This window comes from Mustela lutreola, chromosome 11 (assembly GCF_030435805.1).
Source record: "Mustela lutreola isolate mMusLut2 chromosome 11, mMusLut2.pri, whole genome shotgun sequence".
Taxonomy (NCBI): Eukaryota; Metazoa; Chordata; class Mammalia; order Carnivora; family Mustelidae; genus Mustela; species Mustela lutreola.
Window position 1 is genome coordinate 4,957,060 of NC_081300.1, and position 18,262 is coordinate 4,975,321.

The 18,262-nt window shown below is 37.1% G+C and overlaps 1 non-coding gene across 1 annotated transcript; it reads left to right on the forward strand.

Moving 5' to 3' along the window:
* Positions 1 to 441: 441 nt before the first annotated feature.
* TRNAA-UGC (transfer RNA alanine (anticodon UGC)) lies at positions 442 to 513 on the forward strand. Its single transcript has one exon. It is a non-coding gene; the product is annotated as a tRNA-Ala (tRNA).
* The last annotated feature ends 17,749 nt before the right edge of the window (positions 514 to 18,262 follow it).

Below are 18,262 nucleotides of genomic sequence, written 5' to 3' on the forward strand. Positions count from 1 at the left end.
CTCTCTTTTTTTCTTGTTAATCCACTTTCTGTTGGTCTAATTTTCAAGGCTCCAGTCACAGAAACTAAGGGACAAAAGAAGAAAGATTTTTTTCCCTTCCCCTATAGAAGGCATAGGGACTTTGTGGAATATAATTAAAATATTTTCTTGGATGGATGAGTAGGAGACCACAGAAATAAGATGAATTTTGAAGGAAGGTGGTACTTCATCATGTCTATAAATAGGGTTGGGAAGCTAGCACGATACTGAGCTCTAAAGCAGCAGGGCAATTCTATATTAATGGTGCAAAACGTCCCTTGAGGAATGCTTAAGAACGCTCCGTGACTGGAATTTGAAACCATAGGAACCCAGGGATGTTTCATTCCCTAGAGATCATCTGCCCATCTTTTTAAAAGGACTAACTGTGCCAACTCATGTCCATATCAGGCCATCTCTGTATTTGGGGATGTAGCTCAATGGTAGAGCATATGCTTTGCAGGCATAAGGTCCCAGGTTCGATCCCTGGCATCTCCATGACTTATTCCCCTCAACTGTACTAACCTGATTTTTAGGCTCATTCATGAAATATCATAGCATCCTTACAGTGGAAGGTACATCATCAGCACTGCACATCAGTCTAGATGACAGGTGATATCTTACTCTATTAAATGAACTCCATGAAAAGCTTGGGTTGTGATAATATTTTCTTTCAGTATCAATAGCATCTTTTAATTTTTTTATTTTTATTTTTTTATTATTATTATTTTTAAGATTTTATTTATTTATTTGACAGAGATTACAAGTAGGCAGAGAGGCAGGCAGAGAGAGAGAGAGGAGGAAGCAGGCTCCCTGCTGAGCAGAGAGCCTGATGCGGGACTCGATCCCAGGACCCTGAGATCATGACCTGGCCGACGGCAGCAACTTAACCCACTGAGCCACCCAGGCGCCTGTTAATAGCATCTTTTTATTAATTGAAAATAAAAACCTAGTCTTCCCAACAAATCTTTACTTCTCTCCTGGATTTATCTGAATTACTGCTAACACCCCATTTCTTTTCATAAAACCATACAAATGGTCAGGTGGGCACTTACCCGCTTTGCCGTGGGCATATCCCACTTCAAGAATGAAAACACAGCAAACATACTTCTTACACTTCTTATTCTCAAAGTATTTTCACATGCGATATTCTTTTGTTATTTGCAGCAGAGTTATAGGAGGTGATAGTGCTGGGTCAGCCTCACAGACTTCACAAAGTAGAGAGATGTCTTTGGTGAGTTCCACCTCTTCTGCATTACCGATCTATTTGAGTATATGGTTGTCTACTTTCCCCGGATGTCTTAGTTGTATCTCCCATTCTCATCGGGACAGTTAAGGTAACTCTCATGCTGCCCATCAGCCTTCCTTCCCAGATAGCACATGATGGTGTTTGATGTGAATCAAGGTACAGTTCTCCCTCTGTGTTGAGGACCCCCCGGAAGTGGCCCTGCTTGCCTTTACTTGTTTGCATTATGAATAAAACTGGGAGATCCAATGTTCAACACTTAATTTGTGAGGATAAATCTAAGACCTTCAGATCAAAGACATTTTTAATTATGTAATACAAGGTTGTACATGGATTCGTATTTCGGAGGAATATTAAAAAACTCCCTTAACTTATTCACCATCTTTGAGAAGCTATTAAACCTGAGAAGAGAGTGAAACAGTTTCCCTAATTACTAACATATATTACACATTTTATTGCTTCATTTGAAGTAGTATCTCTTCTCCGTGTGCTCTCAAGGTCAATGTCCCCTTTCTTGGTGCACAAAGATGCTTGGAAAGAGAAAGAGAAAGGTTACGGGCACCAGCTCAGCCCCTGTCACCACCTGCCCAAAGCTGTGTGACAATCCCCATATTTTCTTGACAGCCCAAACGACACCCTTCTTTTTCTTAAAGCATGACTCAACTGTCAAGTTCTTGAACTAAAGTCAAATACCATTTCATTTTTTTATATTCTGGAAAACGGGAGGATTGTCATAGAAGTAAAACCAGAAACTGTAAAACAAAGAAGCATTGCATGTTTTCTGTGCCCAAGAGGGCCAAAAAGAGAAAAACACCACCAACAAAACAAGGAACAAGTACTATCACAGTTATGGGTACTAATAGGAATGATGATGCAGCAGCATGAGACCCTCCATTCCTTACCACAACCTATATGGTAGGTGCTCTCTTCAGCCCCATTATAAAACTGAGGAAACTGATGAACTGGGGTCCTGCACAATTGCTTTAGGTCATAGGTCTAGCTGAGCAGTGTGGCCACTACACAGACCTGAGAATCACTCTGGCCCTGACACTACAGAGACGTGTAATGTTGAGAAATGAATCTGTCTCTATGGGTCCCCTAGATTGCACGCAGATGGTCGCAGGCTGGAGCCAAAACAGCCTGGGCTCTGGTGCTGGTTTGACTCCACACTCAGGATTCTGGCTAGACTAGATGTCTGTGTGGGCCTTGTAGCCCCAGTGACCTCCTGTAGTTTTAGAAAACAGCAATAATAATATTTAGCTCAGAGGCATTTGGGGGAATCTGGAAAGTTGACATATTTTACATGTCTTAATTCCTGAAACACTAACTGTCAATAGACATGAGTTCCTATTTTTTCCTTGATCAAGTAAGAGAAAGATGAGGAGTCTTATCATTCCAAAACACAAATTCCAAGACAAACCCATTATTTGGAGAATTAAGGAATATAACTAATGAAAGGAATATAAAAAATACATAGAAATATAAATAATTTCAAAGTTTTGTGCAATATTTTAATGAAAGTGAATGGGTAGAATTATTCAAAAAAGAGTCAGAGTACAGTAAACATGCTTTGAGCTTGAAGAAGGGAGGGAACTCATAACCTGGTAAGGTTTGGGAATTTTGTAGGACTAGGGAAACAGTGCAGGTACAGAAGACTGCAGAGCCTCTTAAAGAGGCAAAAAAGTGGGGGTGCCTGGGTGGTTCAATTGGTTAAGCATCTGACTTTTGATTTTAACTTGGTTCATGGTCTCAGAGTCGCGGGATCGAGCCTTGTGTTGGTCTCGCGAATCAGCTCAGAGTCTGTTCGAGATTCTCTCTCCCTCTGCCTTCCTCACACCCTCCTCCATTTGCTCACATGCTTTCTCTGTCCAAATAAATAAATAAAATCGAGAGAGAGAGAGAGAGAGAAAGAGAAATGTGCTCACCATCCACCATGTGGCAACATGCGCAGAGGAGGCCAGACAGTACAAGAATTCGGAGATCAAGGATCCACATTTGATAGGAGCCGATCGGAGAGTGAATTATACTGTGAAGTCAGGGGGTGGGAGATAAAGCAGGAATGGAGACTTGCAATCCAAGTTGGGGTGGCTGTAGATGTCTGGAGAATTTGCTCTTGATGCCGGTGATAAAGGTTAGACCCCATTACTTCTTATATTTTTCATTTCCTCTTGATTTCTTGATTCCTGTAATGCTCAGTTCAGAATCACTCTCTTCCCCAAGGTTCCTTACACCTGCCAGCCACGTCAGGTGCCCCTTCACTGAACACTCAATGTCCCATGCTTCCTTTTATCACAAAACTCATCATACTTGACTGTAACTTATGGACGCTTTGCCTTGTCTAATGATTGTGAGCTCCTCGAGAATGGAGATCATCTCTTAGTCATCTTCATGTTTTTATAACTTTACATTAGAGTAGTAGACTTACAGAAAAGTTGGGAAGATAGTACAGAGTCTCCATATACCTCGGCACAGGGTACCCCTTATTGACATCATGTATCAGCAATGGTACCTTTGTTAAAATGAACAAAGCACTATCAATACATAATTAAGTAAAGTCCATAATTTATTCAGGTTTTCTTAGATTTTACCTAATGTCCTATTTCCGTACCATGATACTATTCAGAAGGATGTTTGTGTGTCTTCTTAGTTTTTTCTCCAGTGTGACTGGTTTTCAGACTTCCCTTGTTTTTCCTTGACAGTTTTGAGGTCAGATACAAAGCAGTACTGGTTAAGTATATCGGAGGATCCCCTTTTAGTGGAATTAGTCTGATGTTTGTCTCATTAGTAGATTGCAGTTACAGGTTTTTGGAAAGAAAAGCACAGATGTAAAATGCTATTTTTGTGACATCATCTCAAGGCTATATGCTCTCACATACTTATCATTGTTAATATTGACTTAATCACCTGGCTGATATTTTTCAGATTTATCTACTGTAGAGTCCCCCACCCTTTCTATACTGTGTTCTGGAAGGAAATCACTATGTGCAGCCTGCACTCAATAAGTAGAAAGTCCCCCTTTCTGTAGGATGGAGAACCTATACATTATTCTGAATTATTTGGTACAAGAATTCTCTACCATTTATTAAATTTATGCAGTCATTTAGTCATCAGTAAGTACTCATGCCTATTTATTTTATACTTTGGGTTATAATCCAATGCAACTTTATTTTTTGGTCAAATGGCTCCTGTTGTGGCTATTGGGAGCTCTCTCAGTCCTTGCATCCCTCCAACACACCCCCATGAGTGTCCGCTTGTGTGTGCTCAGCATTTCCCTACTTTCTGACATCACAAGGTATTGCAGAATCATTTTTCATATTTTCTTTCTCAGTCCTGGAATCAACCATTTCTCCCAAGAGCTCTGGGTTTTTGTTTCTTTCTTTTGCTTTTGTTTTGTTCTATTTTTGTTTCTGAGAATGGTATTAGAAGCCACAATTCAGGAGCTCAGAGTGCTGATTGACCACTGGGGCTTCAGTTTTTTGAGATTATCTCACCTGCCTAAGCAAGAACATATATGCAAATGTATAGTTATGCATGAATATCTACAAATACTTCTAGGTGTAACCAGCTGTATCATATTGAGTGCAACATGAGTTCCTACTGATGTCTCCACCTCTAATGCATTACCATGTGGATGATTCTAGCCTCCTCAATTTGCTTATCTGTAAAGTCCCACCTTAACATTGAGGCATCTATCTACTGACATGTTCAGCTGCGTATACATGTACCAGAATTGTGACAGCAGAATCAGAATTGTTAACCTGTATCAACTAGAAAGCAGTGTTTAGTTGCATTCATTTTGATCTTGGTCATACAGATTCCACCCATTTCCAAAGTTACTTAGATGAGCACCTTCCCCCAGCCCCTTATGTGAGGTTGTTTCGAACATTTGTAACAGATAGAATCTCTTGTCACAAATGATCTAACTTCTTAACAATTTTCTAATTTGTATACTTTTTGTCGTGATGTCCTATAGGTTTGGAAAAATGAACTGCATCATGTATCTACTATCACAGTATTGTACAGACTAGTATAAATTCCCTAAATCTGGGACACCTGGGTAGCTCAGTTGGTTGTGTCTACCTTCCACTCAGGTCATAATTCCAGGCACCTAGGATCTAGTCCCACACTAGGCTCCTTGCTCAGCAGGGAGCCCGGTTCTCTCTCTGCCTGCTGCTCTCCCTGCTTGTAATCACTCTCTCTCTCTCTGACAAATAAATAAATAAAATCTTTAAAAAAAATTACCTAAATCTTCTGTATTCCACCTATGCATCCTTCCCATCTCCCCACAAAGCTCTGGCAACCACTGATCTTTTTATTGTGTCTATAATTTTGCCTTTTCTAAGATAAGATATAATTAGAACAATACGGTGTCAGTCTTTTTCTGACTGTCCTATTTAATGTATCTATATACACATAAGATTCCTCCGTTTTCCATGGTTTCATCACATATGAATAATTGAAATGAGTCATAAATACAGTGTATTTGTGTATAGATGGAGTGTATTTTCGACAGTGGTTATCCTGAAACACGAGGCACCAGGAGGCACTTGAGGTTTTGTTATTATTACTTTAAGTTCTTTGATTTGCTTTGATTGTTGTTAGAGTCTCCCAGTCGCCCAGAAAAACACGTGAAGACATGTGTACACACATAGACGTGAATGGGACCTACATCTTTATTTTAAAGTTATTTCTTCTAATATCCATCTTTATGTTGAAATCACACTCAAGCTATATTTGCTAGCCATGATAAGAACTTTAATGTCTTATAGCAACTATCAAAAATCTATTGTTGAATTAAGAATTGCTAGTATTACAGAAGAAATATCAGCTGCTTGTGGTGATTTGGATCTCTTGTTTTAACATTGATGCAAAAAACTTGAATATATTCCATAAGTGCTGAAATATAGAGATAAGTGTATCTTGAATAACGACGTGGAGAAGTCACCAATAAGCACCTTTAGTAAATTGCAAATTATTGCCTATTGCAATGTCCAGAAATGTAAGTTTCAGAGAGAGTGGCATTTCTCCCGGAAATTGGATCCTTGGAAGGGTGAGTCAGCCGGGTCCAAACTTTGATCTCAGCACTGCGGAGAGTGTCAGAGATAGCAATCACAGGCAAGGAAGTGGGTCAATTTGCCCCCCTGAGAACAGGATTTTTCCACTCACTTCCTGGTGGATGAAAAAAGTATTCTGTGCCAATCTGCCCATCCTAACCTCCCTTTAAATCCTCTCTTCATTTATAGAAACACAAAAATCTGTTTCCTAATGAGCAATGTATCTATCAATAAGTCCAAGGGTCATGCATGCTAATGCTCAGATTCAGGGCTATTTGCAGAAGAGACTGTTGCACACATGCCGGGACTTGATCACACCCAAGGCTCTGTACACCTTTCCAGTGCTCCCCGGCTGCCACTAGTGCAATTATGGCTTCCTCCATGGGCTCTCATTTTTAGCCCTTCTTGGGCACGGTGCCTCCCAAATTTGCCTGCTTTCTCTAGTCCTTGTATAAAAACTCCCTTATTCTGTAACTTGCAGTGACTTTTCTTCCTGACCACATTTAGACTAATGTCCTGAGATAAACACCTTTCTTGGAAGGAGTTGAGGATTTATTTACACATTTGTAGACTGTTACATTTGTATATGTATTTACCTAAAAGCAGAAAAAAAGCAAAACTGTGGTTATATATTGATGGGTTATTTTTCATAGAATTTGTATGCTTTGGTGAAAACAACTTTAAAATGCCATAGATTTTACTATGTTTTCTATTACTGTAAACACTTTACATGTAAAGAAAAACAGGAAGCACAATTAAATATTCTTACCTGATGCAAAGTAAACACCCAAGAAGATTGTTTTTGTGGTCATTACAAAGCACATAAAGCCATATGAGGTATAAAAATATATATTTCTAAAAGCTCACAATTTGTAACCAATTGAATAAATGTATTGAAAATTGCTTGTAAGGTAGAAAGTTTCACAAATCATTTTTCGCTTCCATTCAGACATGGGTCTGGAACACCGTTACTAACCGTGATTAATACTGCTTTTATCTTGAAATTTCCTTCATCTACACAACCAATGCTCAAAATCAAGATATTAAAATATGTGTTTTTATTGCTCAATTTGCATATTCAAGAAACAGTAGTTGAGGTTCCTACATGGATTTCTACTTAGTAAATCTTGTGAGTTAAGGCAGAAATGGAAAATAGCAGTCCCATCTACTAAGAAAAAGATTTAATTTTCAGCTATCAAAGTTGCAATGCAGTTTGTAACGTGGGGCTTGTACTGAACATGGCCTTCACGTGTTATTTTGCTATTGCATGGTTTCTGTCCTTTCTGAGACTGCCACGCATAATGATATCAAGTAGAGTTCCTCTTCTTGCTATTGTCACTCACAGTTCACTTGATAAACAGTACTGGACAGGATGGAAGGTGGAAAAAATGCTTTTTCCAAAATTTGTGGAAGCCTTATGCATTGTTATCTATTTCAAAAGAAAGAGATCACAGAAATGTGCTTTTCCTTTACACATGTGTCAAACTGGGAACAAGAGGCCACATTTCAATGGAAGGGTCTTCTGTACTACTTCCTTCTTCTGTACCTTCCTATGTCACCTCTCTTGGGGTGACCCTTAATACAGGTGGAGTAAAATGCATTAAACTCTGTGATGTCCCTGTGTTGAAAGATTTCATTTCTGCTTCATCCAGGGATAATATTCTGGACCATGGAACTGGGAGTGCAGCGAATATAGAAATGTCCAACTGGGGCACCTGGGTGACTCAGTCGGTTAAGCGTCTGTCTTTATCTCAGGTCATGATCCCAGGGTCTTAGGATCAAGCCCTGCATTGGCCTCCCTGCTCAGCAGGGAGCCTGTTACTCCATCTCCTACCACCCCTGCTTGTGTTCACTCTCTCTGTGAAATAAATAAAATCTTAAAAAAAAGAAAGAAAGAAAAAGAAAGAAAGATAAAAAGAAAGAAACGTCCAGCTGTAAGATGCCATTAGGCAGGACATTAAGTCTAGAAGATTCTTTGTTTCTCTATGAAGCAGAACTAAAAAGAAGTATTTGAAATAGACCTCTCTATTAATTATACATGTTTAAACTTGCTTCTGTGTGGTATTAATTTTAACTCTCTTGAGACAGCAGTTCTATTATAGCTCCAAGTCTTCTTTAGGGATAGGGACATCCAGTTAGCATTCCAAAATTACAAATTCTATTTACTAGTATTGAAACTGGGATGTAACTTTTTTAGCATAATATTTGCATTTTTGAGCAGTTTAGTTTTTAAGATTTATGTTAGAAACAAATTGATCCTTCAGTAGTGATGACAGATCTTTAAGTAAACTGTCACATGAGAAAATAAAATATAAATATGTGCCTTCTCCATATATTATTACTCAATTTCCAGAGCAAATAAGAAGGTTGAGACAACTTTATATCTCTCACTTAAGTAAATAGATTTACATGATTGAGGTAATCATTGTTTCCCTTCCCTTGAAATAAAAATAGTAGGCAGCAAAGTACTTAAAATCCAAAGAAATTAGTATATTTCCATTTTTTATTTAAATTTTTAAGAGATTTATTTATTTATTTGAGGAGAGAGCCCACACCGATGAGTGGGTGGGGGTGGGGCAGTGGGAGAGAGTGGGAGAATCCTCAAGCAGACCCTGGGCTAAGGTAGACCCTGAGTCAGGGCTCCATCTCATGACCCTGAGATCATCACCTGAGCTGAAACCAAGAGACGAAGACTCAAGCAACTGAGCCACCGAGACACCCTGAATACTTTGCATTTCTCTTTTTAAAAATCTTACTTGTGAAGTGGAACAAAAAGTAATGGGTCCAGGATAATATGAATAACAAGTACAGAGAATATCAGAACTCTTGTTGTCCTCAGGTAAATAAATATCAAATAAATATCAATGATTGTCATGTCTCTAAGAGAAAATTCAGGGCATGTTCTTTTAAATTTATCAACCATGTCATTGCTTTTCATTTTATACTCTTGCAATATTTTAATAAAATATTGCCTTATTATTGAGGGTAACAACTGCTAACACTGAAGCATCACTAGTAATTTTTTCCTTAGATATCTTCCATACACCTGTGAACTTAAATGGAGAAACAAAGCAATTAAATTGTCACAGATTTTTAATGGATTACCAATATGGTTGCTTTCTTTGGAGTTGAGTGGGTTATGATGGGTATCACATATATCCCAGTTTCTCAGAAGTATTATTTATGTGCACAGAAATCTTTAAGAAAAATGACTAACTTTTGAAAAAGAATAATTTTGGGTATAGTTACAATTTTATATACTATAATTTTATAAATCAAATCTTGCACACTAATATGCAGGTACAGATATTAAAGCATTGCTGTATGCAGTATCTCTCTTCTGAGTCTTTATATTTTAATAATGTTTCAAGGTCTAGGATAGATCTCACTCTTTCTATCTATGAAAATGATAATCAGTAAATTTATTGAACAACATAATATAGTTCAAGTGCATTAACTCTAGAGCCAGAATCTCAGTCCCTCCACTATTAGATGTGACTGAAAGCTACTTACCTTTTGTGTATCTCTATTTTCTCGATTATAAAAAGAGGGAATGACAGTATGGATATGGTGCTGTTATGAGGATTCAGTAAGTTAATACATGTAAACCATTTTGAAGAGGGACATGTAGTGTTTTTAATTGCCAATTACTGCTCTTTTGTTTGATTTTATCAAAAGCCTATTAGTAATGCTACCTTTTCACTTTTTGAGATAAAAATCTGAAATTAACCCACTTTAATTTACTTGCCCAAGGTCACATACCTTGAAAGAATTGTAGCCTGGATTATAACCGAGATTATATGATCAAAGTCCACGGGTTTTATTTCTATGCTATAATTTCTCAATCCATATGCATTTTTCCTGATCTCTCCATTTTTTATTATCCTTGGGTTATATCTGATATAGTTATGGGACAGTTCTGAATTTACCTATGCGCTGCTTTATAGATACTCTTCTCCATACGTTTTATTTTATTTATTCAGATAGGTTAGAATCTCATCAAAGGAAGTGTTGTGACTTAACCCAGCTCTTTCTGAGTCTGTACTATTGTCCTTAAGCAGTAGTATTTGCTTAATACACAAGATTTTATTAGAACAATGCTGAAAAGATATGTTTTAAAATATGCAAATCTAATTACAAATTTCTGTAGAATTTTTTGAAATGTTGGCAAATATATTCAGCATAATTATATTTTCCTCCATCAACCACCATTGTTCGCTTCCTGAAAGTTTTTGATGCATAGATTAAAGGTTGACGAGAAGGATGTTGCACAGCTGTAACAAGAGGGAAAAGTACATTACTCCAGAAGAAAAAAAAAGGGAGGATATTGATAATTCCACCTGGCCAAAAGGTATGTGTAATAATTTAACTGCACAGCACAAATGGCATTCAAAATCTGTGTTCTCTTTAGTTGCCAAGTTTAAGCTTGCTTCATAAAATTAGAGTTACTTGGAGTGATTCTGAATTATAAAATGGTAGTCTGCAAAGAACATCTGTGCTCCAACCTCTAGTATAATAAATGTGGGATATATTTATTCAGGGTAATCCAGAATAAAATATGCTTCCTTGAATTAGCTAGCTATTGACTGCACATGAAGGGATAGAGAACTGAATACCTTGTCTCTGGTAGCTGAATACTTATTATATCATATTTTGCATCATAGAGGCAGTAAGTCAAAGATCACAGTGAGACTAAGAGTCAGGTATAAAAGCCCTAGTAGCAGTAACCTATTACTTAACCTGTTTCCTGAACTTTGTAGGTATCTATGTTTAGCAGCAGTTAAGCAGTTCTAAAGGACTGTAATGAGTACCAGGGTGTACTTACTTAGAGTAAGAGAAAATGAAAAAAAGGATTTGAACACAGATATTCCTAACAGCATGTGCTAAATCTTCTTTATGAGCAACATTTTAATAAGGCCACGAAGAAATGTAATTGAGATAAAATATGATCATTAATGCACATGGTTGTGCTGTATTAATTTACGTACATATATCAAACATGACCTGTTTCCCAAAGCTCCCTTTTGAAGATAAATTAGATGCTAAAGTTTTAGCAAACAATGTCATTTATGTTGCAGCTTGAAAATAAAGAACATTTTCAAAAGGTCCGATCTGAATTACAGTAGGTGTTTACTCACTATGATATGTAAAGCTCTTAACTGATAACGCACTTTTTCTTCATCAACAAGAAAGTTTAGTGTTATAGAAATAAGAATATTTGTAATATTAGACTACCTCTTATGAAAGAAACAGTAAATCTCACTAAACAAAACTTAAAACACAAAATTCTAATGTGTTAATAGTGCTAAATTAGCACTGTTTTATCGGCTAGTAAAATGTCTAAAATGGACTCTAGTAGCTAAGCACGATCCATAGGGACACATACTCATTTCTTATTTAAATTTTGGCACTTCTTCTTGAAATGATGATCATTTGTTACACAATCATCTTCTAATGGCTATTCCATGGCATAGCCACTGCACTCAGATCATGATATATACTTTTCTTCTTGCAATTTTGAGGATATTTATTTAAAATAATTTAGTGACTGGATCAAGTTTGAATTTAAAAACTTAAGTAAATATGAATTGTAAGGAACAGACTCAACTATAGATAACAAACTCATGGTTACCAGAGGGGGGTCAGGGGATGGGTGAAATAGATTAAGGGCCCACTTACCACGATGAGCATGAATGTATAGAATCATTAAATCACTATATCATACACCTTAAACTAATAAAGCACTGTATGTTAACTGCACTGGAATTAAAATTAAAAACCTAATAAAAATGAATTGCAATGTCATTGAAAATTATTCATGCATTTATTGGTGTCTGGAATATTTTAAAAAGAGGTTAAGGTGGCACATGAAAACCATGAATTAGTAAGACAGAAATGTTATATGGAGCAACAATAAATAAGGGAGAAGCTTTGCAAGAATTCTGTGTTTTGAAAGGCACGAGATTAATATGGTATTTGGCCTACAGGTTGGAAATAACCCAACTCAATGCTAGCCTTTCTTAAATGAAAATTTTTACGTCAAGTTTGCATCACATATGAACTCTACCATGCTCACCTAGCATTCAATAACTGGGTTTTATGTTCTTTAAATACAGATTATCTTCCCTCTTCAAGATGTGTACTGTGCCTCACTGCCCTTCCCTTACAACATGAGGAAAATGGCCTTCCCTCACAGCATGCGATCTATACCGCAGCCTGCTTGGTGTCTAAACCTACCCAGCTGGCCAAGTTCTCACCATCTTCCCTTTATCCTTTCTAAAAGGTCCCTTCATATCCTACCTTAACTGAAACCTCTCTTTCCCCATAGATAATAAATTCCCTCCACCTCTCTAAAATCTCATTATTGTACCTTCCATATTCCTAAGGATCACTGTCCTTTTCTGTGTACATTTTTATTCCATGTAATTATTTTTCTACCTTATGAAAAGGTGTAATGATCCTTACAACTTGGTATGAATTACTTTTCTGTTGCTACCGTAACCAATTGTCATAGGTTTATGAGCTCAAAACAACACCCACTTATTATTTCATAGTTCTGTGGGACAGAAGTATCAGCAGTCTGGTGAGCTCAATGGGGTACTCTGCTGAACATTTCATAAAGCCAAACTCAGGTGTCTGTCAGTCTGTGCTTTTCCTGGCAGGGTCTAGGGAGAATCTGTTTCCAGCATAATTCAGCCAACTGGTAGAATCCAATTGGTAGAATCCAGTTCTACCAATTGGTAGAATCCAGTTCTTTGTTGATATAGCTACAAGGTCCTCATTTATTTGCTGGCTATCAGCTGGGGTGGCTGACCTCTGATCTTAAAGGCTGCCTAATTCCTTGGCATATAGTACCCTCCCTCATCAAAGCCAGCAATAGTATGTCAATTCTCAGACTTCACCTTCTGTTTCTAAGAGCTCATGTGTTTACTTGGACCCACCTGGAAAATCCTTAAACTCTTCTGATTAGTAACCCTAACCACATATGCACAGTTCCTTTTGCCATATAAAGTAAAATATTAATCATTTCAGGGATGGAGTATGGAATTGCCATACACCTGGACTATCTATTAATTTTTCCACTATTTTCTCATTAATTAAAGATTTTGGCACACATTTCACACTTACATTTATCATCCCTAGTCTAGGTGATCTCAAGCTCCAGGATGATGTCATAGCCACAGTCTTTTGGCTCCTCACCTCCACTAAGCTTCTCAGTCTGTAGGTTTTCCATAACAATTCTGTACTCATCAATTCTTATAAAAAAATGCTTAGGGTTCTTCTCTCGTTTTAAAATTTTACATTTCATGTCTCACTCCCCTACCTTGCAAACTTCAGTGCCTTGAACCTTCTGCTTTCAGCTGAAATCATCCCCTTTCATGTTGGAGGTTTCCTTATGTCAACTATTCTTCTACCCATACCATAACCCTTTTGTTCTTTGTTCTTCAATATACTTTTTGCTCTGAGACCAAAACCTACTTGAATCCAGTTTGATGCCTTCTTCATGACTATACTCAGGTTTCTCAGTTTTATTTAAAAAGTATATATACAGTATAGGTTGATGCCAATAGTGAGAATGAAAGAACACCAGACTTCAGCTGGGTCCTCAGTATCACCAGCAATCCTCCTACATCTCCTAGTGAACTTTCTCTTCTGTTCTTCAATATGATGTTTTAAATGTTCTCTCTTATCTTCAAATCTCCAACTCCACAACTGTCTCTTTCATGTGAGAAAATTATAGACAAATGTCTAACATACATAAATACAAAAATCCTCCGCAAAATATTAGCAAAACAAATTCAACAGTGTGTAAAGGCAGATACATGTGACAACCAAGAGGGATTTATCCCCAGGTTCAACATTCAAAAGTCAACTAATGTAATCCATCAACAGCCTTAAAAAAGGTTCACACGATCATATCAATAGATACAGAAAAAAGCATTTGACAAAATCCAACAGCCATTCATAACAAAAATTCTCAGTAAACTAGGAAGAGAGGGAAACGTACTCAACTTGATAAAGAATATCTACAAAAAACCTGGAGCTAATGTCATATTCACATCTTCTCTGCTAAGATAAAGAATGAAGCAAGTATATCTCTTCCTCATTACTCCATACTAACATTGTATTGGAAAAAAAAAGGAAACGAAAGGTATATAGAATGGGAAAGGAGAAATAAAACTTTGTTGCAGATGATATGATAGTTTATATGGGATATCTGAAAGAATAAAGAAAAAAATTCTGGAATGTGCTATGCTAATGATTATAGGAAGGTTTCAGGATACAAGGTTATTAGACAATGGTTAATTGTTGTCCTAGTTTTATGTTTTCCTTCATATAGATCATATGCATATTTTGTTAGATTTATACTTAAATGTTTCATATTTGGAGGTGCTAATATAAATAATATTGTATTTTTAATTTCAAAATTCCATTTGTCCACTGTTAACAGTGGACAAACATAAAACTAGGATGAATAAAATAGAAAAAGAATTAAATAAATGGTGATATATCTTATGTTCATGGAAAACCAACAATATCAAGATGTCACTTTTCAACTTAATCTGAAGATTCAATGCAATCCCAGTCAAAATTCCAATGAATTATTTTGTGGGTGTTGGCACACTGATTCATAGGGGGGAAGCAAAAGACCCAGAGTTGCTAACATGATATTGAAGGAGAACAAAGCTGAATGGATAAATAAACTCTGGTATATTCAGACAATTGAATATTATTTATTACTAAAAAGAAATGAGTTACCAAGCCATGAAAAGACCTGGAGAACCTGAAACACATATTATGAAGTGATGAACGAAGCCAATCTGAAAAGGCTGTATTCTGTGATTCCAACGATATGACAACCTGGAAAGGACACAATTATGGCTAAAGAAGATTAGTGGTTTTCAGGGACTGACTAGTGGGAATGGGGGGTAGATAAAGAGTTGGAGCGCAGAAGATTTTTAAGACAGTGAACATACTCTGTATGTTACTATAATGGTTGGTACCAGTCCATTTCCTGTTTGTCTGTGGCAAGAGTGAACCCAAGGGAAACCATCGACTTTGGGGTGATTAAGATGTGTCAAGGTAGGCTCATCAATTGTAACAAATGTACCACTTAGGTAAGGAATGTTAAGAATGGGGGATGTTGTACGGTTTTGTGGGGCTGAAGGGTATATTGGGAATCTTTGTACCTTTCTCTTAATTTCACTGTGAACCTAAAGCTTCTGTAAAAAAAAAAAATTAGGTTTTTATTAAAGGAACAGAATGTCTAGGTCATCTGTAGACAGGGCGATAATCACAAGTGATACCCAAAGTTTTGTTTTGTTGGCTAGCTTTACTGATATTAATTTAAAAATATAAGATGTCTATATGAATTTAAAATTAAACCAAAAATACAAAATGAAAAATAAGTTTAGAAGATTATGTTATAAAAACCAAATGGAATAAGAAGAAAAAAATCTTGACCAAGGTATTAGAAAATAGAAAACCAAAGACCAAAATGCAAAATCTCTCTAGAGAGGTAATTAAAGACCTTCAGCTCAGGGTGGCCATGGATATCCAGCAAATCTCTTGATCATTTATTTTCGAGGTCCTAGGCTGATGGGATAAACAATTTTCATAGCTGGATAATCATAGCTGAAAAGAACAGCATGATAGGGGATTTGAAATTGCCTGCATGCTGTATATAATCCTGTCTTCTTGAGTTACAACCACATCATTGAGTAAGGAGGAATATAAATCTGAGTATCTTTCACCAATGTCGAGTAAGAGAATAACGACTTATTAGTTAAATATTTCTATCTCATCCCCCCTTTTGTAAAATGTTTGAGGAATGAGCATGTGTTTCAGAATTCTCACTTAAGAACTGTTAACTCACAGGGTTTTAGTTAAAATTACATTTGGATCCATCTGGCATTGCAGAAGTAAAAGATCTTCTCTTTAGTCGAAAGGAAAAACACATTGATCATATGCTTTTATCATGCTGGAAAGCTGAATGTTTTCCATTTTTTATTAAGTAGGAACAGCACGATCAGAGCACAACTTATGGTTGCGAACCACAGGACTTGGCGAGCATCACCTCTCATGGATTTTGGAGCACTTACACTCCCACTACCCGCTTGGATAAATGTACATGGAAAACCATCTAATTTTCCAAGTGGTGCACCAAATACCCATGAAATAATATCCCAAGGGTGATTGTGCCTTAAGGCCCATATGCTCTAGCATCTGCCTTATTTAACTCATCTTCCAACCTCCAGGGTAAACAGAGCAACTTGTTACTGGGGTCACATGAAAAAGTTTGACAAAAGTCAAACTTTTTCTCCGCTCTTGTGTTTCACATAATGAGAGAGACAAAACAGATGATAGAGAAAAAGGAAATGTCTAAAGAGAACATTACCATCCTTACCATGGTGTTACTAAATGGCAAAGGGGAAGGGGTTATTCTCTTTTGAAAAATAATGGTCTACTTTGCAGGTGAAATGTTTTCATCAACTAAAGGTCTTATAAGAAACCAGTATGGCTCTAATTTGGTGTTTTAAGTTAATGAGTGGGAAGATATTTTATTTGATTAAGTCGGAGAATGGGGAAGGGAGAATGTCTTTTGGAGGTATCAAGAAGATACACATTTGTTCTTTCTTATAAGTGTTTTCATTACCAGATGAGTCACAACAATTTTATTCCCTAGTTTTTCAGAGTGAAGTTTATGTCCCTCCTCCCGGTCTTAAGACAGCACTAACATCAGGTTTTATTGACAGTCCTCCATGATAAGCCGGTTTATGATGGGTTTTTGTTTCATTGACATATAGCACAAACAGTTTGGAGGATGGTCCATGGACTCATGGCACATAGCCTTCTCAGAGCACATGACTTGAAATATACAAGGGCATAAGAGTTAATGGGCTCAAAACACTGGCTCTGACACGGATGACAGACAGAACAGCAATCTTAAGCATATCTACAACAGTTGTGGGAACATATCTACCAAATGCTATAGCTCTGGTAGCCAGATGCTTCCAGTTCTCTACATCCCATTGCTAGGCATCAAATGTTTATTTTTACTGCTGCTTTTGGCACTTTCCTCCTGTCTTCTGCACTGTTCTTTCCTCCCCAATTTATGTGACACTAGGTTCCCCAGCCCCCTTTGTACTTTTCTGATGCTCCTTTTGTCTCTTTTACTTTATCCTCTTTTTCCTCCCAGTCTCCTCCCATGTTCATGTTCAAGGTGGATGCTGGCCTCACTTTTAGAACTTTAGATTCTTTCATCCAGTTCACACATGCACCTCTGCTTGCCTGAAGCACTCAATGTCTGAAATGGAACTCACTCTTTGTTTCTGTCCTTCCCCATTCAACGTAAATGATCTTTCTTAGGACTCATGGTGGCCCCTTCATCAAGTCAGTCATTCAATTGGAAAACCATGACATCATTGTAGATGCTTCTCTTCACTTGCCTGCCTTGAACTGATTGTTGCAAAGTTCTGTTGTGTCTGCCTTCTCCCTGTATCTGAGCTCCTTTTCCTACACTCCAACTTCACTGTTCTATGCTAAGATTGATTCTTCTTCTATTAGGCTTCTCTCTCTGATACCCTGGCCCTCAATACCATATATCCATAATCATTGACTTTTAGGTCATTTTTGTTAAATTCAAATTTACTTACACAGTCAGTCTTTTTGAAACCTTTATTATAATATCCCATTGCTTTTGAGTTCAGTTTCAGTGTTCTCAGTGTTATCTGTATGAGGCCAGTATAATCTGCCCCTATCCAATGGTAATCATTATCTATTATTGCATAAAAGTATTACACCAAGGTTAAATAGCTTAAACCAATGGCTATGTACCTTCCCAGAGTTTCTTGTATGTACGTAGAGTTTCTATGTACCTTTCCCAGGTGAAAATCCAAGGCACAGCTAAGCTGGTGCCTCTGGCTCAGATTCTTTCATCTAGCTG